Source organism: Corvus moneduloides, chromosome 1, assembly GCF_009650955.1.
Source record: "Corvus moneduloides isolate bCorMon1 chromosome 1, bCorMon1.pri, whole genome shotgun sequence".
Lineage (NCBI taxonomy): Eukaryota > Metazoa > Chordata > Aves > Passeriformes > Corvidae > Corvus > Corvus moneduloides.
Window position 1 is genome coordinate 113803026 of NC_045476.1, and position 26206 is coordinate 113829231.

The window sequence follows — 26206 nt, forward strand, 5'->3', positions numbered from 1 at the left end:
CCCGCGCCGCCCCGCACGCCTCCACCATGTTGTCTCGGTACGCGGGGCGGCGCGGAGGAGGGACCGCCGCCGCCTGCCCGGCTCCGCGGGGGCCGCCCGGCTCCTCCCCGCGGCCTCCGGTTCGGGCGTGGAGGCGCTGCCCCGGCCGGGAGGCGCGGCGATCCCGGTCCGGAGCGCATGGAGGGAAGCACGGTGCGGAGGAGGGGCCGCGGTGCCCGCCGGAGATCCCGGCCGTAGGGGCGGGGTGTCTCCTCCTCCTCCTCCTCCCGCAGCGAGGCTCCAGCTCCCCGCACGCACCGGAGCGCTCGGCTCCCTCCTCCTCGTCCCTCCTCCCTCCCCCTCCTCCCCGCTTCCCTCCCCGGGTCGCCGCGGCTCCGGGAGGAGCGGGGGGGCCCCCCGCTTCCTTCCCTCCCCCCCTCCTTCTCCCACCCGCCACGCCGAGGAGAGGCAGGTGAGGCCCCGGCCGCGTCCCTGCTCCGCCGCCCCACGGGAACGGCGGCCGCGATGGCGGCGGCGATGGAGGCGCTAGGCCCCGGCCGCCCTGCCCCCGGCCTCGCCCCGCCGCCGCGCCCCGGGGGCGGGGGGCGTCCCGCACCCCTGGCCCCTTCTCCTCCGCAGAAACTTTCTCGGCAACTTTCTCCCGGGCCTGAGCCCCTGCCCGTGGGGCCGAGGGGTCGGGCGGGCGGGAGCCGGGCTGGGCTGGGCGGGCTGCGTGGGGCGGGCTGCGGGCAGTAAGTTTGTGGGGGGAGGGCCCCGTGACCTCTGCTTGGCCCGGTTCCCCTCGCGGCCCCTTCCCGCCGGGCTGCCGCGGGCGCTGCGGGGCGGCTGCTCGTCCCCCGGCGGTGGCGGCGTTCACCGCCCGGGCTGGTGCTCGGCGTGAGCTGCTCCCGGCGCCGCTCCCGGTGCGGGGCCGGAGGATGTAAAAGGGCAACGTTCGGGAGTCGCCTGTAGCTTGGCCTGCGTGGTTTTATTTTCTAATAATTTTTCTAACACATGCCCCCCTTCCTTCCCCCCCTCCCCCCCCCCATCCCCGCCCCACTGTTCTAGTTTATATCCCTTTATCGAGCTTGGGACACGACTGCTTAACATTTCTGAGTCATTAATTTAAATGTTCAATCATCACACTTCATTAAGGCTCCTTGTCTTCCTCACGGTTAAAATAAAATGTATTGGACACACACAGGCCCCTGTTCCTGCGGACTCTGCACGTAACTTTCTGCTCTGTGTGGACCTGCAGGTTCGATGTGCTTAAAGTTGTGTGCTCAGGCCAAGGGCTAGTGTGATGACTTCTCCAGTATTCAGTATTACAAATATGTGAAGTTTATGATACGGTTATTTATTATATTAATATATGGGGTTCTAGGTTTCTTGCATGCATGTGGGTATGGTCCACTTGGCACTGGGAAAAGTAGGACAGAAATATTGCTGAAGCTCATGTTGTTAAGGTGTATTCAGATGTACCTGCTGGATTTAACCCTAGGCAGAGGCCGGTCATGAATTAAAAATTAGATGTTTGGGTTTTCTTAAAGTGGCAGAATGTTCCAAAACCAGTTTTGAAACTTGGAGTATGTTGACAAAGAAAGTGTATTGGTTTGCAGTTAATAATTCATAGACAGCTGAATGATATTTCAGGCAAATTTTGCAAGTGAAATTGATCTTTAGGCAGGAGGGCCAGATACAAAAGTTTACTTCAGACCTTGAAGAGGGATAGCATTGCCTTGTCAGTTACCTTTGCAGTATCTCTGTTGGTAGGTGGTACAGTTCAGCCATAACCATGTTTTTGTAGGCTTCATAGAAGTAAGAACCTTTCCTTTCCAAACAACAAAACCTTGCCCTTCCACTCTTGTTTCTGATGTCTGGCTGTAAATTTAGCTATAGGAGCTTCCTGTTGAGCATAGGCATAGAGTGGAGACTGTGTGTATTTTGCACAGCCAGGGTGTTGTGGTTAATTTTGGGACAAGGTAGCATCTGTGATGGGAACAGAGACAGCAGCATGGGCACTCTGCTTGTGCGGAATTACAAAGAAAAAGATCCAGTGATACCAGCTGTGACAGTAGTTAGTAGCAGGAATTGCCAGTAATTAATTATTCCATGTGCTTTGTTAGCTTTATTTCCTTAGCAGGTGCGGCTCAAATAGAACTGTAATCTCTGTGTGCCTTCAGTCCCTCTAGTAACTCTTCTGGCTCTTAGCTGATTTCAAATAAATTTGGCAGCAGAGGTCTCCCAGGTGAGCAGTTTCTAGAAAGTTTGTGAACGTAAGGAAGCCAGGTAGAGCGGAGCTCTTAACCTGCACGCCAGGAGTTCATGGCAACGCTTACCTCAAGCTGGAAATTGATGCAGGAAATGGGGCCTCCCTGTTTTTGCTGCTTGCAGAGCTACTAGTTATTTAATACCTCAACCCCAGTACCATTCCATCTGGAATGAGAGTGGTGAGCCCAAGGCAGGTTTAGTCTATATTCTGTATTATAAAGAGAGATTTTCAGGGAAATATTTGTTACTCAACAACAGTTCTTTGGCTACGAAACTAATGAATGGAATTGAAAGTGTACTTAAATTGTTACATTATTTTGAAATAGCTGGAAAAATACTTAATACATTTTTGGTGTGCTGCATACTGTGTAAGGGAATTATTTAAAAACTTCACAATTTAGGGGTTTTTATCAATATTTGTGCAACAGAGCAGAGAACTATTCTTCTGCACTAAAGAAATGCTCTTCATTTTGAGCTTTGTGCACTTCTGCGGCTCCTGAAGAGTGAAATCGTCACTCTGTTTGGTCTGATAAATCATGGCCGTCATGTGACAGCGATGCAAAAGTCTGCAGTGTGCCACATGTCAGATTATGTGGTCAAAGTTTACTTTATGAACAAACTGGCTGCATGGTTTTACTTTTCCATATGTGCCGCCTGTGGACAAAAGCTGTGTATTTTCAGTAGATAATTCCTTAGTTAAAAGGAATACGTTCTTTCATCCATATTCCCTACTTGCATCCAACTGTTTTGCCACATGCTTTGATCACAGTTTGAGTAAGATACCTTGATGTTAATTTAAAAATTGGTGTCAGTACTAACACAAAAACGACTTTAGGAATGTGTCCTTATTCTGCTGTGTTGCATCAAGCAGCCTTTTTCAGGTAGGACACCTTCTGTGTGTACATACACAGCCTGTGGTTTCTGTGAAGTCCTCCTGAAAGGTTTCAGGCTTCTAGTACTGAAAGTCCTGTGTCTGTTGATGGAACAGATTGATCCATGGGGGAGAACTGCAGTTTTTCTAACTACTGTAACAGAATAGGTTAATTTTTGTCCTGGAGGAACCACCTCCAAATACAAGTAAATAACTCAGTCTCAGGATTTATTTCATTTTGTTCTCCTTGAGAGTGCCAGTAGGAGGCTGTTTTATAGTGATGGATTTTATGATATGGCAACCACTTTTTTTAATAATTGTTTAAAATATGAACTGCTTTACAGTTGCCATATGGGAACTTCTTTCAATCACTACAGTCCCTGGCTGCATTCGCACCAGTGATTAGAGCTGTAGGGTTCCAGATTGTATCACCAAGTGCCAGGTTTCAAAGGTAAACCTGGACAACATCCCATGTGTATGCTGAGTTTAGTAGGGAAGAAGTCATAATGAAAAGATGCTGTCAACTAATTGTAGGACAAGTTTAATTTTAGGTTATAAGAGGTCATTCTTACTGCCTTTTCCACTTATGGGGGTTTATCATTGATGCCAGTGCATCAGAACAGAAACTGGCACCAAAGTAAGTTATTGAAATGAGTGGGACTGCCCCCTTAGGTAAAGTTAACATGCACGGCTGATTGCAGGATCAGAGATCAAGATGATAGTAATGTTAATGCTAGAAATTGAGTAAGTAAACACTATCACTTATGCATGAGTTTTCTTCTCTTTAGATTTAACCACATATTGTTTGAAAATGTAAAGGATACCTGGAAATAGGATGGGAAATGCTCTCTGTTGTCATTTTGGGTTGGCACCCCATAGAGCACTGGGTTTCATGCCGTGTCCCATAAGTCAGTGGACCAAAGCCATGCACAGCTGAAATCAAGCCCTTGAGCTGGACTTGTAGCTAGCCCTGACTTGCATCCGAGCCCCACAGCTCAGTGGAATACTGCTGTAGACATCATCACTAGCTGTGTTTAAGGCTGTGTTGACTGTTGTGGCCAAGAGTGGGGTTTTGTTTTGATTTTTCTTGACTGTAGTATTAGGTAATGTTATAGAGCGTGGTTGGAGAATGCTGAGGAAGTAAAACCTCAGACTGGAATAATTTGTATTTTAGCTTCTTGAACACTCTTAGTTGTGTAGGGAAATAGATAACTTTTTTTGCTAACTTGGCTGTATTTTATCTTAGTATTTTTGGAAGGCAAATGCTTTTATAGTAGTGTTACATGAGATTCTAGTAAGTATCAATATTGACTGCACCTATATCTTAAATGTTTATGTAAATTTTGAATTCTGATAGTGCTACTGAACATCACATAATTTGTCTTTCGAGTTCAGGGAGATGGAAAGCTTCTATGGCTTAAGATGTTTCTGTGGCTTTCTTCACACCAGAAGTCTAGAGGAGTCTGGGAAAACTAAATGATTCTTCAGAAGTGATGAACCCTTTTAGCTCAAATTTTAGGGTTAGCTAGACCAGGCTTATAACAATACCTTTATTTAATTCCATTGACAGTGAAGTTGAGAGTTGAGTAAACACACCCACATCAGTAAATCTTTGTAGATCAGGGCCTCTAACTTTGTTTTGGAGAAACTTTCAGGAGAGTTTTATGGCATTAATCAGACATTTAAACTCAGTCTTCGTATTGGAGGAGTTTGATTTAGTAGGGTTAATTTCCTTTGCACATGCCCAAAGCACTTTCTAGTGTTGCAAAACCGAGGCAGTAATAGTGTTTTATTCATGATGTGAATTATGGAGTATAAGTGCAGTCAGGTCTCAGGTGTGCTTCCCAGGACTGACAGCCCTGTAGCAAAGAAGGGTCAGAATGGAGGATGGTATTCCTGTACCACATGTTTGCCCATAGTTCAGGCAAACGTTTTGGTGGTACATGCAAACTTCGGAAATAAAATAAAGTATCTGGGCTAAAGGTTTTGAAATTTTCAACCCTACCTAATGGCCTCCCAATTGTAAGAAAAGGCAGTGCTTGTGTGAGGTATTTAAAGAGTAATTAGAGGGTGCTATGGATCTCTTGTGTATTGCAATTGTGTAGCATTATAACTGTTTTGGCAGTCAGCCAGGAAAGGGAGACTTAAAACAAATTAATAGTGAATAATCCAGTTTTAAGAAGTTATTTTAAGTGTGGTTAGATAACAACATTAATATTTATGCTTAAAATGTGGCAAAGATAAAACAGGTCTCAGTTGTTATGTGTATCTTCTTGCTTTTCAAGAACATTTTATTGGAAACTAAAATCATGACTGACACTTGTAAACACAGAAGAGAAGAAAATCCCTCCAAAGTCCTTCTCTTTCTTTACATACTTCTCCTGTTTCTGGTTGATTTTTACCAGCTCATCTTGTTCAACATAAATACTTTATTTTGCCAGTGATAGTACCCCAAAGTCCAGAAGCTAAAAGACTGCACCAAGGATAGCATGGCCACAGGCTCTTCTGGCTCCTAGGCTCCCTTTTTACCATCCAGTATTGCCCAGCATTTCAGATGGTAGTGAACTTCTGGTCTGACTCAGAGGTGTTTGGGCTTGGTGGACTTCTGGTCTCATTCATAAAAACTGTCCTTTCAGTAGGCTTAGCTTAACACGTGCCTCACAGATGAAAACACTTTTAAGGTTTTGGTCAAAGTATGCTTCACTGAAAAATGAATATAGAATTAATGTCTAGAAAATATTCTTGTTTTCAAAGCACACATTTATCTGAAACTAGCATTTGTTTGCCAGACTTAGGGAAGAAAACATTATCAAAGCTGAGGTTGAGGGAGGAAATTTTAAAATAAACACAAAAGTTCGGTGTTTCATTGTAAAGTGTTTAAAACAAATCACAAATATTAGTCATACATCTTTTTAGTTCTCTTGTATCTCCTTTCTTCGCCTTGATTTTGATCTGTTTTTCTGGAGGTTTGAAGTTTGAGATAAAAACCTTACATTACTGATTCCCAAACTGAGGTCTTCAGAAGAATATTAACAGAAAAAATGTGTAGTGCTTCAGTTAGAAGTTGATCAGAATTAGCCTGTGAGAAACACACAATTAAGTGTGACATTTAGCTCTGAACTTTGCATAAAACAGGGTCTCCAAACATCTTAAAAATTACAGATCTGCACCAAACCTAGTAGCAAAGTTTCCATTTTAAAAATCTGTAAAGACACGGCATTTGTATTCATGTGAGGACTAAGCAAGGGTGAGATGAAATGGGAGGAAAGCTTACGGTGATAAAAGCAAGTGGTTTGTGTCCTTCCTCCTGTACCTTCTTGAGCTGAAAACAGAACATGCCAGCAGAACATTTTGCAACTTCTGGTGTTTTGTTGATAGCTAGTATTTGGTGTTTGTGACCAGCTCTGATTACAGTAGTTCAGTTGAAATACTCCTCATTTCCTTGGAGCTGTGAACTTGCAGCGATGCTCTGATGAAGCTGTGAACATGCTTAGTAATGCATCTTATGAGCTTGTAGGTAATGTCTCCTAACAGGAGATCCTGCAATACTTCAGTGACAGGTGAACCTGAAAATACAGATTTTTGTTTTCTTTTTCCTAATGCAAATTTATGCAAGACTTACTTAAGTTCCACAAAGCAGAGACCATTCTCTGCTTTGTGTGATGACTACCCCAGGTGAGTTGTGTATCATTCTTGTAAGAAGGCTGTCCCTTACTGTATGGGGACGGAAGACATGTATTTTTATTGATCGTTTGGGGTTTTTTATCCTAAATCTGAACAGAGCTTCTCTTTGATGCACATGTTCTTTAACTAAATCATACTAAAAGAGCAGTTGTTATAAATCAGACCAGAAGTCTATCTAGGCAAATACCTGTTGTCTTGACTTTTTTTTTTTTTTTTTTTTTTTTTTTTAATCCACTCCATTCAGGATAAATTCTGAATGTCTCAAGTAAAAGTTCTTGGAAGTTTAGTTAGAGGGAAATTTTCAGTATGGGTTCTTTGAGCAACAGGTGGCACGTCTGCTTCTGCCTGTCCTAAATAAAAAGTATTCCAGTTTTCTTTCAGCAGTAATATCTTAAAATGTAAGTGTGCTCTCTGGCTTGTGAGACGTGATATATGGGATTTTTGCCAAGGTATATTCCTTGATTTTGTTTTTTTGAGATTCCGTCGCCATATATTTTAGAGCAGAAGTTGCATGAATAGAATGACAAAGTCCTGAAAGCAAAGAGAGGGATGGGTTTGCTTAGCTGATACTGGTGTTAAATATTTGTTTAAAGGACGATTAAAGGTTATAATACTATTGGCCAGATCAGTTTATCCATACCTAACTGAAAAACATTCAATGGGGAGAGAAAAAGAGTATATTAGTCTCACTGTAGGCAGCCATGTTGAATTCTGTTTTCACAGTAAAGCTAAATATTCTATTCAGGAACACTTACAGCATAGGGCAAAATACTATTCCTTTTGAATACAATTACCCATGAAGAAAAGAGAAGGGAAAACAAGGATATTCCCTGAGTTGTTATTGCTGGTCAGTTGGGGAAATTTTCTTGAGTAGCATTTGTTTTTTTCAAGCCCAAGAAGTAGGCATTGTATTAATGTTCTGTAGTTGGTGGGGAAAAAAAGGGTTATTTGTTTTTGTTTGGTGGGGGTTTTTTGTTGTTTTTCTGTGGCTCTTAAGTGAGAGAGCAAAATTCAAGCACAAAATTCTCAACTTCAGAACACACAAAAATTAAATGCTAACTGTATATGGCTTTAGAGGCTAGGATGCAATAGTAATATGGGTACCTTTTTTTTACTTTCAAGTACAATTCCTTACTGTATTTTAAGTAGTTACACACTTAGAACACAATTCATAAATCATAGTGATTGAGGCTATTTAAAGTGATAAGCTTTCAAAATATCTTGCTGAATAACTGCACATTATGTAATTTGCTAAAGATATCTATCTTCTTTTTCATTTTAGGAATTATTTCTTAGCTTATGCACTGTAGAAACCGTAGATCTGATTGATTCAGGCTATCATGATGTACATAAAATGAGACAAGTGTTAGTTTATAGATGAAAAATTATTTCCCTGGAAACGTTTGACTTGTTCATGCATAGTAGGTGTATTTAAATATTCTGGAATTCATTTGCATTGGTTATTAAATCTAGGGCTCTTTGATTACCTCCCCTTCCCTTTTGCTTAGGTCTGACGTACCATCAGAATACTATTTAAATCTGGTGCATACATGGTGAAATCATAGCCAAGTTAATACATGACTTACATTAACAAGCATGACACTTTTATTTTATATGGTTATTTTAAATTACTATTTTACCTCAGATTTACACTTGGGCTTCTTCGGTCTTTTCCCAAAGAAAGAGATTGAGCCTGACCAGTTGGTAAAATATATTGACTCTTACATATTAGGTTTACACTAATCCTGTTAGCTTTTTGCCAGGGGCATGGATTTTACATGCGTATATTTAATGTAATAATAAAGTGTCTTAATAATTCTCTTAAGCTATATATATAATTATTTAAGCAATGAAAGTGCAATTTCTATGCAAGACAATTTGTTTTCTTCCTAGTTTGCATTTAGTGGTATTTGAATGGAAATTTTGATTGAAATGCATATAAATAACCAGTGTTACATTTTAAAGTACAAGTTAATGTGTTGCTTCTTAGATAAGGCTATAGAGGGCAATAATTCTGGTGCAAACCACATTTTGTTTTAAATCTGATAGATTTATTTGCAAAAGGGAATATTAGCTTTAGTTTGTGAATAATTTTTGGTGACCACAACCTATAAGGCATTAGAATGGATAGATCTCATACCTTGAAGGTTTTGTTTTCTTTGAAAATAGAAACAAAAAAAAAAATCTCTCCTCTGTCATTTAACTTTGTCTTCCCCAGATGTTTCTAAGATTCTAGTCAACCAGTATCTACATAATATTGAGGGGTGGAATATTCTTTACACTTGCAACAGCTTATGTTACTTTAGATATTTGGGTATTCAAATTCTGATTTCAGGTGGTTAGGAATGAGCTCTGCCAGTCTGGTGATTTAAATTTGTTTTAAGTTTTGGTAGCTAACAATGTAGTTTGAATATTTTTTTTAATTCAGTATAGGTTATCTTAAAAATAAATCTGTGTCTTTATAGAAATTTCAGTTTAAAAAAATTATTTCTTTCTCCACTTTAAATATTTAAAAAATCCCATCAGAAGGGTAACTTAGTATTATAACTATGTATGACATGGTCAGTCAGCATATGACTTAATTTGGCTTCATAAGTCTGTTGTACTTTACTTTTGCTGTTATACAGATAGTTAGAAGTAAACATTGTTTACTGCATTATGTGCAGTACAGTGTAGCCAGGTAACCAGGCAGTCTATGTGATGGAATCAAATCATATTTAGGCCAACAGAGAAACCTGCAAAAACTTCTGAGCCAGTGGATTGATCACAGCCTGAGATGTTCTTGAGGAAACCCTGTGCGCTCTGATGGAAAATTTGAAAACTTTGCAAGTGTTACTGCTGCAGGATTTCTACAGCTTGGAAGCCATGCCAATTAACTGTTGCTTCTCTTAAAGTATTTCCTAGATTTGATGGATTTTGACTTTTCCCTTGAGCTCCCCTGAAACTGAAAGCCAAAGCAGATGCAGATAGTACAGTTTTACAGCCAGAATATGAGTGGGATCATTCCCTTTTAAAACATTGCCATGTAGAATAACTTCTCACATGCTTTAAACTGAAATGGAAATTAGACTTTTTTTCACTTGAGAAAGATTTGTTGCAGGGTAGTTTGTTTGTTTGTGGCAGTTTTTTGGCTAATTAGGAACTGGAAAATCTGAACCTGTTTTTATTCACAGATATTTTAGCATTGCTATTCTAGGATGTGATCCTTTTTCACACTGAAGTCAAGTGCAAAATTCCCCTTGACTTCAGGGAGAGCTGGATTAGCTTTACACAAAAGGACTAAATTGTCCTCTGGGATAAGTGGAGGCAACTCTATTGAAGTAGACTTCATTAGAGTATAAAATGAAGACAAAAAAAGTGTTGCTTGCCTTAACAGGCAGTGAAATGGGATCTGTTAGCTCAAACAGCTAGACTAATTTAGCAGTTGAATCAAAGATTTTTTCCCTTTTTCAATTAGATAGTACAGTTATATTAGTTCGCTGCATTGAGCAGTGAATAACACGTGTCACTTAACATTGACTACAAATATTTTTCAGAAACTAGAATCTCTTCATAAACTTTTTTGTCTGTGCAGCCTAAGAATTATCATGAGAAAACAAACACTTGGTAAACTGTCAGCAAACTTTGGAGCAGTTTATCCTTAAGTAGATGAAAGGAATCTGTTTGAATTGCTGTTTAATCTAGTAGGCTTTACATGACAAGTTTTGTGACATTTGGGGAGCCTTGTTTGTATTTTCTGCCTCGGGCTGGCATCCTGAGTGGCTTTATGTAGTCTTACTGAGGTGAGAAGAGGGTAATTCATTTACACCAAAAATTGGTCTGGATGTTATCCCATGTGTTTGGTGGTGGTGTCCGGAGTTATCCTGTTGAGTTCCACAGTAGACAGTAGTGCCTTTGGCATCTTTCACTAATGCTTTACACAACAGTATCTGCATTGTGTACACAAATGATGAAGTAATCATACTTGACAAATGAGCTCAAATGTAGTGATTTGATTACTTACGTAGTACTCTGCTATACTTCTTGTAAAATCTATCATTTGCACTCTTGCGTATCAAGTTTTTCTTTCAGTGCTTCTGGTGTCTGTTGGAATCATGAATTAATTCAACTGTCTGTGTGATTATTATGACCTAAGCACTTTCTGTATGGCTTTCTTGTACTTTATCCTTGAAATTTCACAAGGGGAAGGGGGATGGGAATATTGTAATCTCCTTAGAATAATTTGAGAATGAGCCTTTAAATGCTGCCCTGCATTTCTTTGGTAACATTTCAGAGGTGAAATAAAATCCCCTCTCTAGGAAGCTTCACAGAGCTCTTAGCTGTTTAGCATACATAGCTGTGGAAAAAAAAAGCCCTCCACAAATAACTGTTGCTGCAATATTTAGCTGGTATTAAGGGGTTAAGTAGTAAACTGAAATTCTCTGAAACACTTGAGATGCTAAATTTACAAAACACGACATAAGAACTGTTTTAAGATTAGTCATAGTTAGGAAGCTTATTGAAGCACTGGCATCTTCCTGGACACATCCTGTACTTTTGTGTCTTCAGGCTGCTTCATCTATTCACAGTCCTAACTGCTTTTTGGTTTTTAGAAACTCTTGCTGCAATTTCTTTGTGACTAAGGCGCATTGTCAGTCAGTCCGGTCCTCCCCATGCCAGCCAACTGCCCCCTTAATGCAGCAATTCACTTGAATAAATAGTGCTCATACTTTAAGGAGACAATTGCCTACCAGAGAGAGTGCCAAGTTGATTTAACTTTGTAGGGGTGTGAAAGAGTTTTTAAATGGGTGCTGTCAACTAGCGTTGGCCCAGAGCATCAGCTGCTTGAAAATTGTTATAATCTGATTTGGATTATGTCAAAATTTGTTTCAAATATTTTAGTCAATCACTGGGCTGCAGAGAGCATTAGTACCCCAGAAGTGGTTGTCAGACAATTGTCCATGGTCTGTCGGAACTACAGCAGACGTGTCCTGGCCAAACGTACAACACAGCTTTTAAAATGGACTCCTTTTTGGCAGTACATCACTAAATTGGTGAAAGAATACAGGATTCATGTTGTAATCTGCTCTTCCAGTTCCATTTAATGCCACAGCATGTGTTTGAAACACTTAGTTGGATGTATAATACAGTGTAAAACCACAACTGTAGCCTGTCATTACTGCAGTGCTTACAGAGTTGAGCTACCATTTAGCCAAGCCAGCTACTGGATTATCCATTACCTGGAATTGTTTAAAAGTGGACAGAATTTATGAAAATTGCATCGCTTCTTTGCTGGCCAAAATGTTTTGATGCATCTTTAGTTTTAGTGGAGATTGAAAGGATGCTTACCTTCTAAGTACACCATCACTTGAGTGCAGAGGGTTTAGTGCTGTGCTTTCTTTCATCCCTGAGTGTAAGGATGGACCTTTTCTAAGCATAGTTTGAGTCTGAGATTTCTTCACTGCACTTCTGAAGGGAAGAGAGAAGGTGAAAAATGTTAAGAAAAAAGCATGTGGAGAAGATGCTCCCTGAAATTTCTGATGTTTCTGTTTCAGGGAGGCCAGGAAATCTGAGAAAAGAAGTTATTTCTGTCAAAAGCCTGACAAAATATGGTTATTATCCTAAATGTGTAGAAAGGATGCTGTTAACAAAATACTCAGTTTAAAGGAGAGAAAATTTCTTATGGGCATGGTGGTAAGTAGTGAGTGTATTTGGGGGCAGGGAGGAGGGTGTTTTCCTTGCTTCTCTGAGGTCATTAGGCCATTACAGCTGCAACAACATTGCTACTAGTTTACATACATTTGTGGAGAAAAAAAGAAGCATTGTTATTTCAGTGCCTGGCTGGAATACGTAGTTTGTTAAGCAGTGCTGTGAGATTGTTAGTTGTTTTAGGGACATTTCCATTAGTAGACGTGCAGCTATTAGTAAGTGTATTGTAGACATCCAAAGAAAAAAACCGAAACATAAGCTTAGATTGGAGAAGATGAACAGACGCTAGAATAACTTTCAAAAGTGAAAGACAAGCTGTTGATTTGGATCTGTCAACATAGCATGGAGAAGAAATCATGTTCAACCACCTTGTGTGATGAGATTGCTGGGTAGATGAGAGCAGAGCAGTGAACATTGTTTATGTTGACTTCAGTGAGGTTTTCAGTGCGGTCTCCCATAGCATCCTTATAAACAAACCAATGAAGTGCATGCCAGGTGGGTGAACAGTGAAAGCGACTGGAAACTGTCTGACCTGACGGGCTCAAAGGGTTGGCATCAGTGGCACAATGTCTCAAGTGGCTGAAAAGCTGGTAGCCGGTCACTAGCAGTGTACCCTGGGACTTAGTACTAGAGCCAATCCTGTTTAACACCTTTGTTACTGACCTGGGGGTCACACAGAGGTGCACCCTCAGCAAGCTTGTAGGATGAGCTGACAGACCAAAGAGGGTTGTGCTGACATCCAGAGGGACATCGACAGAGGAATTGTCTGATGGGAACCTCCAGAAGTTCAGTAAAAGGAAATTCAGTGATCCTGGGGAGGAACAGCTCCAGACTCCGGTCTGTGGTAGGGTCCAATCAGCTGAAAAGAAAGTGCAGAAAAGGGCACAGGGATCCTGGTGGGAAAGATGTATGTGAGCCATCAATGTACACTTGCAACAAAGAAGGTCAGAAGTGTTCTGGATGCATTAGGAAAAGTTACCAACAGATCAAGGTAGTGATCCTTTCCCCGTACTCTGCACTGATAAGGCCCCACTTCAAGTGCTGTGTGCTTCTGGGCTCCCCAGTACAAGAGAGACATAGCCATACTGGAGAGAGTCCAACAAAGGGCCACTAAGATGACTAAGGCTCTGGAGAATTTCTCTTATGAGGAGAAGCTGAGAAAGCTAGGATTGCTCAGCCTGGAGAGGAGAATGCTCGGGAGCACCCTATGTGTGTAAATAACCTAATGGGGTGGAATAAAGACAGAGCCAGGCTGCTCTCAGTAGTTTCCACTGATGGCACAAAGTAATGGGCACAAATTTTAATACAGGAAATTCTATTTAAACATAAAAAAAAAGGAGGTTTTTTTTATGGTAGGGGTGATAGATCGCTGAAACAGGTGGTCCAAAAAAATGTTGTGGATTCTCCATCCTTGGCAAGAACTCAAAACCCAGCTGGACACAGCCCTGAGCAACTTGCTGTCATTGACATGCTTTGAGCAGGGGGGTTGGGGTAGGCATCCTCCAGATGTCCCTTCCAGTTTCAGCTGTTCTGTGATTTTCATTGAATGATTTAAGAGGGCCAAAACAATAAGTGTGGCAGTTGAAATTAAACAAAATACAGGTGTTGAAAAGGCAGAATATTTTTGTTTGTTTTTGCAGACAAATTTGTTTGTTTGTTCCTCCCAGCTTTCTTATGCCAGTTTGGGAAGAGGGGAGAAAACTCTCTGCAACTGCATTGTTCTCTTGCTTGTCTTAGCCTTCTGCTATTAATATCAAGGCTGTGTATGGCTTTATCGTCAGCTGTGTCCTCTCACTCCTGCAGCAGTAGCAGTGAGACTACTGTTAACTTTCCTGCTGCCTGGAAGACTGGGCAGCACCAGAAGCTTTAAGACAAGAAAATGTTTTCATCTCATATTTGGAAAGGTGTTTTTTTCAACATCTATAATTAGGGTAATTTTTTTTTTCTTCTTAGTGCTGTAAAAACATAGGATGTGAACACTGTGCTTGCTCCAATGGTCTTTTTACCAATCTTGATAATACGGCTTTTTTAATCTTCTCCCTCCGTTTGACTTAAACAGACTGAGTTGACGAATCTGTGCTGCTCTTCCGCTGGTATTAGAACTACAAGCTTCTATTAGACTCATGGAAAATACAAAGGTGAAAAAGGAGCTGGAGCAGTTGCATGTGGATTTAAACACACTGTTAGGTTTAACCTTAACATCCTGCCAGTAGAAATACAGTCACAATGAATCTAGCATTTGAGCCTGCGCCACAGAAAAGCACTTGATCAGTTTGTAAGACTAATTTTCAACTCTTTGTCTTTGGACTTGTGAGTTAAAAGAGATGAAAGTTGGCACTGTGTTGAAGAAAAATTGTGTGAATTTAAACCTGAAACTTAGATGGTACTTAAAAACTTTGTGTTATAAAACTGCAACTTCACACAATTGATGAGCCTAAAAATACTTGTGCACATTGTTTTAGTCCATATCTCAAGTTGCCTGCTTATTGGTTGTAATTTCTACAGAAGTTCTCAATTCCAGAAAGATGTTAAAAGTTTTACTTCTCTTTGAATGCTGTCTCATTTGCAAATGAATAACTGTCTTCACAAGCTCATTTGTGTTTTCTGGTAATTAGGACAGCTATTACATAGTTGAATGGCTACTGCTGCACAGGAACATATATTTATGGAAGTATTATTTACAGACTGGAAAGATAAGAGAGGCTTTTTGATGCAATCAAATGTTTGTAGTATTACTGTTACAGTAAATCTTTATCATGTACTGATCTTCCTAAAGATAATGCTTAAACCTTCTGTGAAAAAATGAAAACCACTTTCATGTCTTTAGAGAGGCCTGCTTTGCATTTAGAAGTGCCGCTTTCCAAACAGCAAGCAAGCAAGGATCATTGTATTGTAGACAGTGAGCAACAAATACGACACCTAAGATAGCTTTAGCTAAGATATAAATTCATGTGTGTGTGATCTATAGTGTCCTAATCTGTATGTGACACTACTTGAAAAAAAGGCTTCAGGACAAATCTGGGGAACTACAGATTACTAAGCCTGACATCTGTTCCAAGTAAATCAGTCAAAATAATAATAATGAAAGTAACGTGGATAAACATGATGTATTGAGGAAGAGTTAAGACCCTGCTGTGAAGGGATGTCATGTTTTGCAAACTCGCTGGAGGTTTTTTGAAGGCAAGTACATAAATAAAGATCTGACAGAAGGAATTTCCTTGGATGTCCAACAAGCATTTGTCTAGGACACCCACCAAAGAATTTTGAAGAAACTAAGCAGCCACAGGATAGTGGGAAAGGATTTTATGTGGCTAAATTAATTACTAAAATATAAGAGGAAAAGTTGGTAGTGAATAGAGTATAGCGGAGCTCCAGGTAACAATTGTCCAGGGTTATGTTAACAGAGCATGTTCAAGTTAATAAGGTGTATAGAAGAAAAGTGAGCTCACAGACTTCACTGATGGGTAGCAGATGCAAAGGCAGACCCTAGCATTACACAGGGACTCAACATTGCTCAGCAACCAGACATTAAAATGGCAGATGAAATTTCTCATAAATTGCTTCATGTGTTCTATTTGGAGTTGGGGAGGAACAAGCTTGCCTTCTCATCTAAAAAGTTGAGCTCAAAGCTGACTACTGCCACTAGAAATGGTTAGGAAAGAAAGGGAGAATAATGATTATAACTTTTAAGAAATTTAATCATCTTACACAGTTTTGCCCTGCTTACACCTAGCCCTGTAATCACCACAAAAAGAACGTAGTTGAAGTTTTAAGGAAGAGAAAATCTGAAATATGGAACAATTTCTGTAAGAGGAGCAGCATGAATTTGTTAAGGTAGAAAAGGTGACCAGAAAGTGGTGTGACAGAATCCTGTTAAGTGTTCAGCAACCAATGGGACAAAAATAGGGGGTGTTTATTCACTGTCTATTTTAGTGCACACACACTAAGAGGTATCTAATGAAAATAGCAGCTGATGAATTGAAAACAGACAAAAGGAGGTGGTTCCCAACAGAACGTGTAATTAAGCTATAGAATTTCTTGCCCTAGGAATTTAAGGAGTCTAAACATTACATCAGTGGAGAGGGAAACTGCTGTTTTGTGGAAGAATCATCAAATACCTACCTATTCTTGTTCAGGAAATCCTGCTTCTGCAAACTGTTGGGGGATCAAGGAATATTCTGGGGAAGCATTGCTATGTAGTTATTGTATTCTTACATGCTTCGTTCTTGGCTGCTGTTAGTGAGAGGATATTGGAATGGACACGGACCTCTGGATCTTGCTAAGTACAGCCATTACTTTGTTTCAAAACCTGCCCCTTTTTTATTTCTCTGCTACCAGTTTTCTGTAATCCTTTCTAGCAGTAGTGCTCAAACTTTGGCCCACACTGGGATACTAAGATATTTAAGGGGTGTTTTAGGGCCTCTGGTTACATATTCTTTTCTTTGCGAGACCTGGTGCATGCCACCAAAATATAAAATCTCCAAAATCTAAAATCTGATCGTATTCAGACCAGGGATAGGACTGCAGGTACGTGTCAGTGAATGGCTTAATTTCATAAGACTTTTTCCTCTTACTGGTGCATAGTACATTTTGGTCATGTAGTGGATGTTCTAAGGAAGAGGTGGTTTTGAGTGTGTAGAGGTTGAACAAATGCATGGCCTGGGCTGAATGTAGGCAGATTATTTCTGCTTTCCCTTCTGACTCTTTTGCAGTGATTTTGTATTGCACTTCCTCCTCCAGACATGCTTATTGATAAAAATATACTTCTCTGTGTCTCTAATGACTACTGAAATAATCAAGAGACCTCTCTACTTGTAAATTAAGAAGTAATATTGTGTTGAACAGCAGTATTCTATATGAGACTCTTCACACTATTTGAAACGAGAGACTGCTATTTAGTATAGCTGCCCTGTTCCTTTTGTGAAGGTGACAGCTCTGCAAATAACAGGTTTTAACTGTTTGGTTCAATCATAATAGATTATTTTGATTTAGTAGTATACTTTAGTCTGTCACTGATTATTGAATCCTTAGTTCCTGCTTTCTGTAGAAATATTTTTGAAGTTTAGGCTGAGGTTAAGGAATTAGTAGACTTTTTGTAAAGTATTTTCATCCAGTTACACATCTTTTTCTGAGGATGTGAACTTCTTGATAGCTTTCCTTATGTGGTTGCATTATTTTAAAATATTTATTTCATATTCAAAGATGTCAAGATTTGTACAAAGATGTCAGAAGCGTGTGTGGTTTTATCTGAAAGGTGTGCTTATTCTTCCATGAACAGACATCTATTTGTTGTGCAGGGGGAAAATAATGAATGCTAGTATTTACATACAACTTAAGCTAATTCCAGTTGCTTATTTGTGGCAGTGCTGCTTCTCACCCTGTTGAAAGACAACTTTTCTAGCCTGATTTTTTGAGTCAGTGGAAGAAAATGACCATTAGGCATGCCATGCCACTTAAGCTTGTGCGTTAGCTGTCAGGAGACAGGTTGGTGAATGCCAGCTTTGGCTGCCTATACATGAGCTGGTTCTGTAGGCTCCCGTTATAGTCAGTGGAGAGAAATAAGCACTTTCACTGCATGATTCATCTCACCCCCAGATGGATGTCTAAATTTGGAAGATGAATTCCACCTGAAGTCCATTACCAAATATAAATGTCATTAGTTAAACTAGGAATTATTTTAAAAGGACGCTAGTTTGACTGGCACAGCAGCTGAGTAGAAGTCTTTTGTTTTCTTCCATGAATTGTGTTTCAGAGATTTAAAATCAGCACTCTGTAGCCTGTTTCATATTTTGTATTGTTTGGAGCTGCTCTGCCTTTACAGCAGGTTTGAAAGTTAACAAGTGGGATATATTCACATTGCTTAATTTCCAAGTATCTAACTCTGCCAGGCTATCTGGCTCTTCCTGACAACCGGTTTGATTGCTGGGGTGAGGGGATGACAACAGGGTTATATGCCCTGCTCTTCTCGTTATGCTAGTCCCTAGTGTCAGAAAGATGTCTTTCTGCTCTAAAGTTTCTGCTCAATGTTAGGAATTAAAAAAAAAATATTTCAGTGTCCTCAAAATCACTGCTCCTCTACAGGAGCCTGTGTCTCTACAATGGTTATAAACAAAGTCTCTGTGAGGTGATCCAGCCTTCAAATATTCAGGTACAAAAGGTAGGCAGTGCAGATACCTTTTTTGTTTGTTGGAACAGACACTTGGAATGACTGGTATCCTTTTAAAGTACTTTTCATGCTGTGCCATGCTCACATACACACAACCCCCCCCGCTCCTTTATTTTTCCTGTTTATAGGTCTTGATTCCTGTCACAGGCAATCTCCTATTATTTTCTTTTTTTTTTTCCCTTTTGGAAACTCTGCTTTTTATGTCATGATTTGTGGCAGCTTATACTGATCAATCTGATCCTGCCATCAGATTCTGTCCTGATGCTTGAATCAAAAATAAGAAATTACTACAATCCAATTGCTATTGTACCACTTCTGTTTTTCTGTACCATTTATTATACTTACGTTCAGTTATATATTGAGGATGGTAGAGTTCTGTCAGGTTTTTTTTTTTTTTTAATTGAAATGAGTATTTTTTATTTTTTTTTCTTTAGTTCCTACATCAGCCTGAACATTCTATAAAAGTAGTTTGGGGTTACAAAATAATTCACAAGAACATTTGAGGTTATGTATATAATGGAAAACTGTATCCTTTGAACATTTTACTCTGCCAGATACAATCATGGTGGGGCGAGCAGTTCCTCACTAGGAGCTATGGGGAAATCAGTGGTTGGAAACTTGGACCCAAAAGGTTATTGGGGTTCCTAACTGGGAGAACTGGATGTTGTACAGATACTGTGTGGGCTCGTTACTTGTACTGACAAGGATGTAAAGCAGTTCTCAACTCTCTTAACAAAAATAACAAAAGTCAGAAGTAATAGCTATGTCAGGCTATGGAAAGATACGAGGGCAGGTAAAACACATCATCAGCCCTTAGCACTAGCAGAGAATTTATCAAATAAAAATTGCCAGGCACTTTTAGAAAAAAAAATCTTCCCTCGAAGAGGGGACATAAAAAAAACCCTTTAGTCTACTGGTTGGGAGTGGCTGGATAATTCTCCCCATTCCTAGCCTGGCAGTTTAATGCTGGGTGTTATATGAGCGGAAAATGCAAACCTGTCAGCTTGTGTGATAAGGAGCAATTGCTGAGCTCTCCATTTGATGTCAAATAGGACTTTGCTTGGGGACAATATAGCTTCTTCCTGTTGAGTTACAGCCAGTACTTGGTAGAAATATGAAGTGCTTCTGCTTCCGTGTAGACAGTTCCAAAGGAGTAACTCCCTTCTGTGTATTTCTCCTTTCTTCTTACTGTGTATTTGGGGTTTAGTGTTGTATTGTGCAGATCTTACCTTAGAGCAGTCACCAATGAACTGTGCCATTCCTTTGTGGCTGCAGGTACAGGAATTTACCTCTAATTCTGCTCAGGCTCAGTTATCCCTCTTAGTAGTACTCTGTGAATAGCAGTAGGTTCTGGCAGGCAGTCCACAGATTGCTCCAAACAGCTGAGCCCATTTTTCAGCAGATTGATTTTGTGTTTAGTCTAAAGACAGTGTTCAAAAATATGCAAAATTGATTCTTAAAGCTAACCTGTGGAATGATAGTATTGCTTTGCTTCCTGCTTTCCTGCATTGCTGGAAAGATGACATTTAGAAGTATTAAGTTTATAAAGCTGGTAAGGACTTAAAGAATTTTGGAAGTTTAGGAGCTTAGCAAAGAAATCCCATTTCTGCTGTATAGGGATGACATGTAGCTTTCTCTCAGATACATCTTCCTATTTGAACTTACGAGAAATACAGGTTTTTACATATCTGTAAACCATCAGTATAAGAAGAACCAAAACACTGAAATTAGTAAGAAACTACATAAAAGGACTTAAAATACATCTCCCCCACCTTCCAGGAGAGACACAGAATAATGACAAGACTGTTTTCTTTTTCTTGTTTTATGGTGACATGATAAAATGGAATTATTTTAAATGCTTGTATTTTTTATTTTGTTTTCAGTAAATACTTGGGTTTATTGAAATTTTCGGAGGCTGTCAAATCTGCAGCAAGGCGGTTTTAATTTAAGCTGTTTTAATCATGCTGTTTATTTTTGAAGATCAGCAGTTCTGTCATTGAAATATCTCTATCAGGCAACATTAATTCTTTTCAAATAGTGTATATTTGTTGTTTCCCTGTTATTCATGACTGCAATCCTTCTGACCTGTGACCAAAATTTTAAAAACTCACGCAGGTTAGTGAGGAGTAAGTTGTTTGACGTGCATGCTTCTGCTAAATCCCTAACATCTTCCCTCCACCATTCAATTTAACATTTAATTGAAATGGAAATTGTCCTCCTTTTGGCAATACTTCTGAGTCAGAAGAATATTGCTACAAGCCTTGCTTACTGGTTAGGAACAAGAAAATTTGTTACTAAACAGCAGTTACTTAGCCTGAGGAGAATCCTTAAACATGCATTGTGTCCTGCTAAAACAAGGTACCAGAGTGATTGAGAACACAAAATGGCCAAGGCTTTTACTTACTTATTTAGAAGAGCATTGCCTGAACTGGTCAATAAAAACTGAATGGTGTCTTTGTGCTGTGGTGTATCCTTTTGGGAGTGAACAGTATTTACCTACATTAAATGTGTCAAAACTATTTTCTATTGCTCTTTGATGATTAGTGGTCTGTTTCTCTTTTAAAGATAATTTACAGCCCTCTAGTTGTTGTTCCAGCATCCCTTCACTCTCCTTTACTACCCTTCTCTCATCTATTACTGTTTTATTTGGTATCCTGTACCATGGCTAAAACTTACCAAAGTTATCTGTTGTGTTCACTTTGCTCATGTTCAGAGAGTAGAGACTGATGATGTATTTTACATGTTGTTGGGTAGTTCACGCTTGGAACATCTAAATTAGAGGGAAGGCCCATTGACTAATATGGAAAACCTTTTAAAAAGAGAAACAGAAAACTGATGTCATCTCTAAAATGTCTTTAGAAGATGTTTGAAGACTTCAACTTTTTTTTTTTTAGCTGTATGTTGATAAAGCTACCCATCACAGGAAATACTCAGATGGTTTCCCTTTGTTTCACTCCGTCAAATAAGAACACTCTCAGGAAAAGTGTCTTTGACATCTTTTGCAGAAATGCTTTTATGCACTGTGTTTAAAGCCCTTTCAGCAATTTTAAGTGGTAGAGGGAAAATCAGCAGAAGGTGAGTTGAAACAGGAGCGAACAAGGAATGGCAAGCAAGCGCTGTGTAGTTTCATGTTACAGGCCATCATTGCAGGCTTGGTGCACTTGGTACAAGTCACTAATTGCTAGTCTGGAGCTGGAAAGGGTTGAGTATTTTGATCCCATAAGCAAATGAAACAACATGAATGTAAGGGAAGGTAGTACCCTAGTTTTAGAAAGCAAAGAATGAATATTCTTTTTTTTTCAGTAGCAAGTTTTTGAAATGACTAGTGAAATGCCCACATTTGGAACAAAACTTTTCTGTTGGAGACAGAGGATACACCTACTTTGCAGGAACCAACCCTGGTTTAGGACAAGTGGCTCTACAGCCTACAAATAAGCCAGTCCTGCTTACGAAGACAGGAAGAATGTGAGTGCTTTCCTGTGGCGGTGTGCTTGCTGTGGTGCAGCAGAAATGTCTTCGTCCTGCAGAAGCAGATGAACTTGAAAGGTAGAACTGCTGCATAACTGAGATCCATGCACATTGCAAAACACAGGTGCTTGCAGGGCAGATGATGAACAAGGTGATGGAGTGTTGGAGATAATCGTAAGAAATGCTGGGTAGGGTAATGGTGAGACTCTTACCGTGTCCTGTTGTCTCCACTTTCAGATGAGTGGGAGACTTTCAAATTTTTTTTTTCCAAATTTGTCTCACAGCTCCAGGATTGGAGTTATCTGGATTAACTGAGAGTCATACCTGTTTAATACAGAAAAATTATTATTGTACTTTTAGCAAGAGGTATGTGCACCATGCTTTCAGGATGTGGATATTTCTGTTCAAGAGCAGTGCTGAAAAAGACCTAAGAATCCTAAGGCTGCTGTCCAAATAAATACTAAAGATCTCAAGTGGGCCTAGGGATCATTATAATTTTCCACAAGGTCAAGTGCAAGGTCCTGCTCCTGGATCAGGGAAATCCCCAGTAGCAACAGAGACTGGAGGAATTAATTGAGAGCAGCCCTGCAAAGAAGAACATAGATATTGGTGGATGAAAAATTGAACATGAGATGACCGTATTCTTGCCAGCATCAGAAGAAGTGTGGCCAGTAGGTCAGGGGAGGTGATTCTGCCCCTCTGCTCTGGTCTGGTGAGACCCCACCTGGAGTGCTGCATCCAGCTCTGGGGCCCCAAACATAAGAACAGTGTAAAAAGAGTTGGAGCAGGTCCAGAGGAGACCACGAAGATGAGCAGAAGGCTGGGGCACCTCTGCTATGAGGACAGGCTGAGAGAGTTCAGATTGTTCAGTCTGGAGTGGCTCCAGGAAGAGTTATTGTGGACTTGTGAGTGTATAAATGGAGCATGTAAGAAGCGTGGAGAGAGACTTTTATCAGGGCCTGTAGTGACAGACCAAGGTTTTAAACTGAAAGGCGGTAGCATGGTACCAGATACAAGTAAGAAGTCTTTCAGGGTGAGGATGGTGAGACAGTGTAACAAATTGCTCAGAGTTGTTGTGGATGCCTCATCCCTGGAAGTGTTCATGGCCAAGTTGCATGGGGCCCACACAACCTGAAAGATATCCCTGCTCAAGGTCATGTGGGCTGGAACTAGGTGATCTTTGAAGATCCTTTCCAATCCAAAACATTCAGTGATTAAGTGAAAAAAGGATTAAGGAATATCCCCTGCCTTGGATGCCATGTCTCTTCCTAGTGATCACTGTTAATGGGAGGTTCTGAAAAAACTGAGGGGTCTTGGAGAAAATGAGGTGATTGAGTGACTGAAGAGTCACTTAATAGACTGGAGTCTAGTGGACTGCATGAGTCTTGTCAAAGGGAAGGTCTAAGATAGCTGTGATCTTTCTTATACAGGAAACAGGAACAGGGTAGTGGTAAGGCTCCAAGGCAAAGGTGTTTTCTGGATGTTGGCACTAAATTCAGATGGGATGTGAGGCATGTACTTCTAGTGGTTACTGTATTCAAAATTTCAAATTAGGACTTGTCCAGACTGTGGGTGAACTTTCCATAACAGTCAACTTCAAATGAGTTTGAGCATGTGTGTACATTCAAGACCATAAAAGGAAAAATTAATTTAGGGCAGCCCTATGGCCTCTATTGTGCAAGATGCCTGACTAGCTAATTAAGATAATTTATCCTGGTCTTCTTGCCTATGAATGCTGTTATATATGTCAGTAGAGAAACAATAGAACTGCAGTAATGATAGCTATGAGGGTAATAATTCTTGTTTAGTTAGAACATCATCCAGCCTTCCTTTTCATAAGGTTGTTATTTCGCACGTATCATTTTTTTGTTTGTTTGTTTAATTTTGAATTTCTTTACAATTTAATTGTACTTTTTACTTCTTTTATGTACAAAGGAAAAACACAAGCTATTGATTCATGAAGAACAATGTATATGTGTGTTTGTAATTGTTTATACATACTTTCACTTTTTGTGTTAGTCCAAAGGTTGATATTTTCCAGCTGTCTTCTTGAAATCCTGTAGTTCAGCAAAGAGCTAATTGTTGCAGGAGGTCTGGGTATATGGTCCTTGAATAAATGAGCTGCAACATTTTGTCAGTAATTGGACTTAAATACTTTAATTAGTGATTTTTCTTAACATGGTAATCATGTCAAGTATATCAGGATAAAATAGCATTGAGAAGAAAGAATAATTTACTTTCAGCTTCAGGTGAAGTTTGGCAAAGAGTAGATGGGAAATTCATGTCTGCAAAGCAGGAATGTGCAAATGTAATGTACAGTGTATCAAACACACAGCAAATAAATAATGTCTTAAGTTCCACAAGATTCCTTATCAGTGACCTTGTGCTATAATTTGGGTGGACTGGTGTTTCATTGATTCATCTCTTTAAGTTGCTGCAACGGTTCCTTTCCTTTATATTTCTAAGTTGACTAATGAACTTGAAAGAGGATTCTTGCTAATACTGAATTCCTCTGTCATCTTAAAATATGCCCAGCTGAGATGATGAAAATGATTCATAAGAATTTCAGTGTCTCTGAGTTTCTGGGAGCTTGCAAATGTTGTAGTCCATTTTTCATATGTAGTTCATAGTTGAACATTGAAAGAAATTGCTTCTTAAATTGTCTTTTCAGAACAAAAATGCTGCAATTTGTTCTTCTACCATGAAGTTTTATGTCGCTTTTTCTGTAAGGCAGATGTGTCTTGGGAAGGTGTTTTGCATGCTTCATGCTGTGAGACCTGGAAAGCAATGTTAGTTTACTTTAGTAAACAAAATTTTCAAGTGGCTTAATAAATAACTTTTGGATACTTCTTTTTATTTTTAATATACTTAAATAGAATGGCTGAAAACTGAGTGTATGAAAACGGTCTATGATGCCAGGCATAGGTTTGTTGTTTTCAAAATAGAATTCAATGAAAACAAAATATTTCTATTTATAAATTGATTCCTACATCCTGTTTGAAATATCCTAGATATCTTTGACGAGGTATGACATGCCTTAGTATCTGAAACAATCTTTTGGAAACATACCAGACTTTTAGCTTTTAAGATACTTGTAATTATTTGCAAATTAATAAAAATAGCCATTACACTATTAAAAAAACCCCAGCATAATTGTCCTTTTATGCATTTACTTATTGACTATGTACTTAAATGTTCAAGACAATGGAGCAACAGTAATATTGTCTAGACAATATATTGGTTGTTTTGTCTGTGGTATCATCTGTTATCAGAGAAAATGTCTTTGTGTGGTAAGGGCTTGAAATTGTATAGCTAGACATTGTAACTCTAAATTTTAAAAATGGTCTTATGTATATGTATTATATATCTCATCACATAAAACTATTTTCGCAATTCTGATGTTTTAGTTAGTCTCTCCCTTGTGATCTTGACTGCTGGAATAAAGAAAATTAATCCATCAGTGTTAACGTTATTTTGCATCATCTGCCTTAGGTTTGTCAGCAGGTTTTTTGTTGGATGTAGAAAAGCACAAATTATTTTTCACCCTTTCTGAACGTGAAAGATATGTTGACTTCACTCAAAATTCAGAATACATCCTGAAAACAAACTTTATCTAGAAGCTCTATTAAGCAGTTGATAGAGGGTTCAAAATTTTATTTTAACTCTTTAAGTTTGACGTATTTTCTCTGCTTTGGAAGTTAGAAGCAGCTCCGTCTGGATGTCAGTGAGGTACTCCCAGCTAGCCTCTGTGCCTGCTGCAGGTGGGTTTGGGGTGTTAGGTATTTTCTTTGTTTGCTTGGGGCTTTTCCCCACCCAGCAACTTCTTTCTTTTGTGCTTTCCATTGTCTTGCACACAAGTTAGGCAGCATCCAGCTGAAGCAGAGATTGCTCATGTGAGCAGCTGGAAGACAAGGAGGTTGATGATGGGAGTGTGCTTTTTCAGATGCTTGAGCAGTTTGGATGAGGAAGCCTTGTCCTGGTGTATCAGACTAAAAGTCAGGCCACTACAGTTGCACTTGTAATATCTTAGTCCTGGTCTTGGCTGTAACACTCATCCCCTGTGGGTTTTCCTAAGCTGT

The 26206-nt window shown here is 39.7% G+C and overlaps 1 protein-coding gene across 2 annotated transcripts in view; it reads left to right on the forward strand.

The window, feature by feature from the left end:
• Positions 1–349: 349 nt before the first annotated feature.
• YES1 (YES proto-oncogene 1, Src family tyrosine kinase) overlaps positions 350–26206 on the forward strand; it is a 50854-nt gene continuing 24997 nt past the window's right edge. The window contains exon 1 of one of the 2 annotated variants that reach the window (XM_032123159.1): positions 350–451. The gene's annotated coding sequence lies outside the window, so the exon portion shown is untranslated. Of the gene's footprint in view, positions 452–12454; positions 12479–26206 lie in introns of those variants that run through there. The other variant, XM_032123166.1, reaches the window with a different exon arrangement.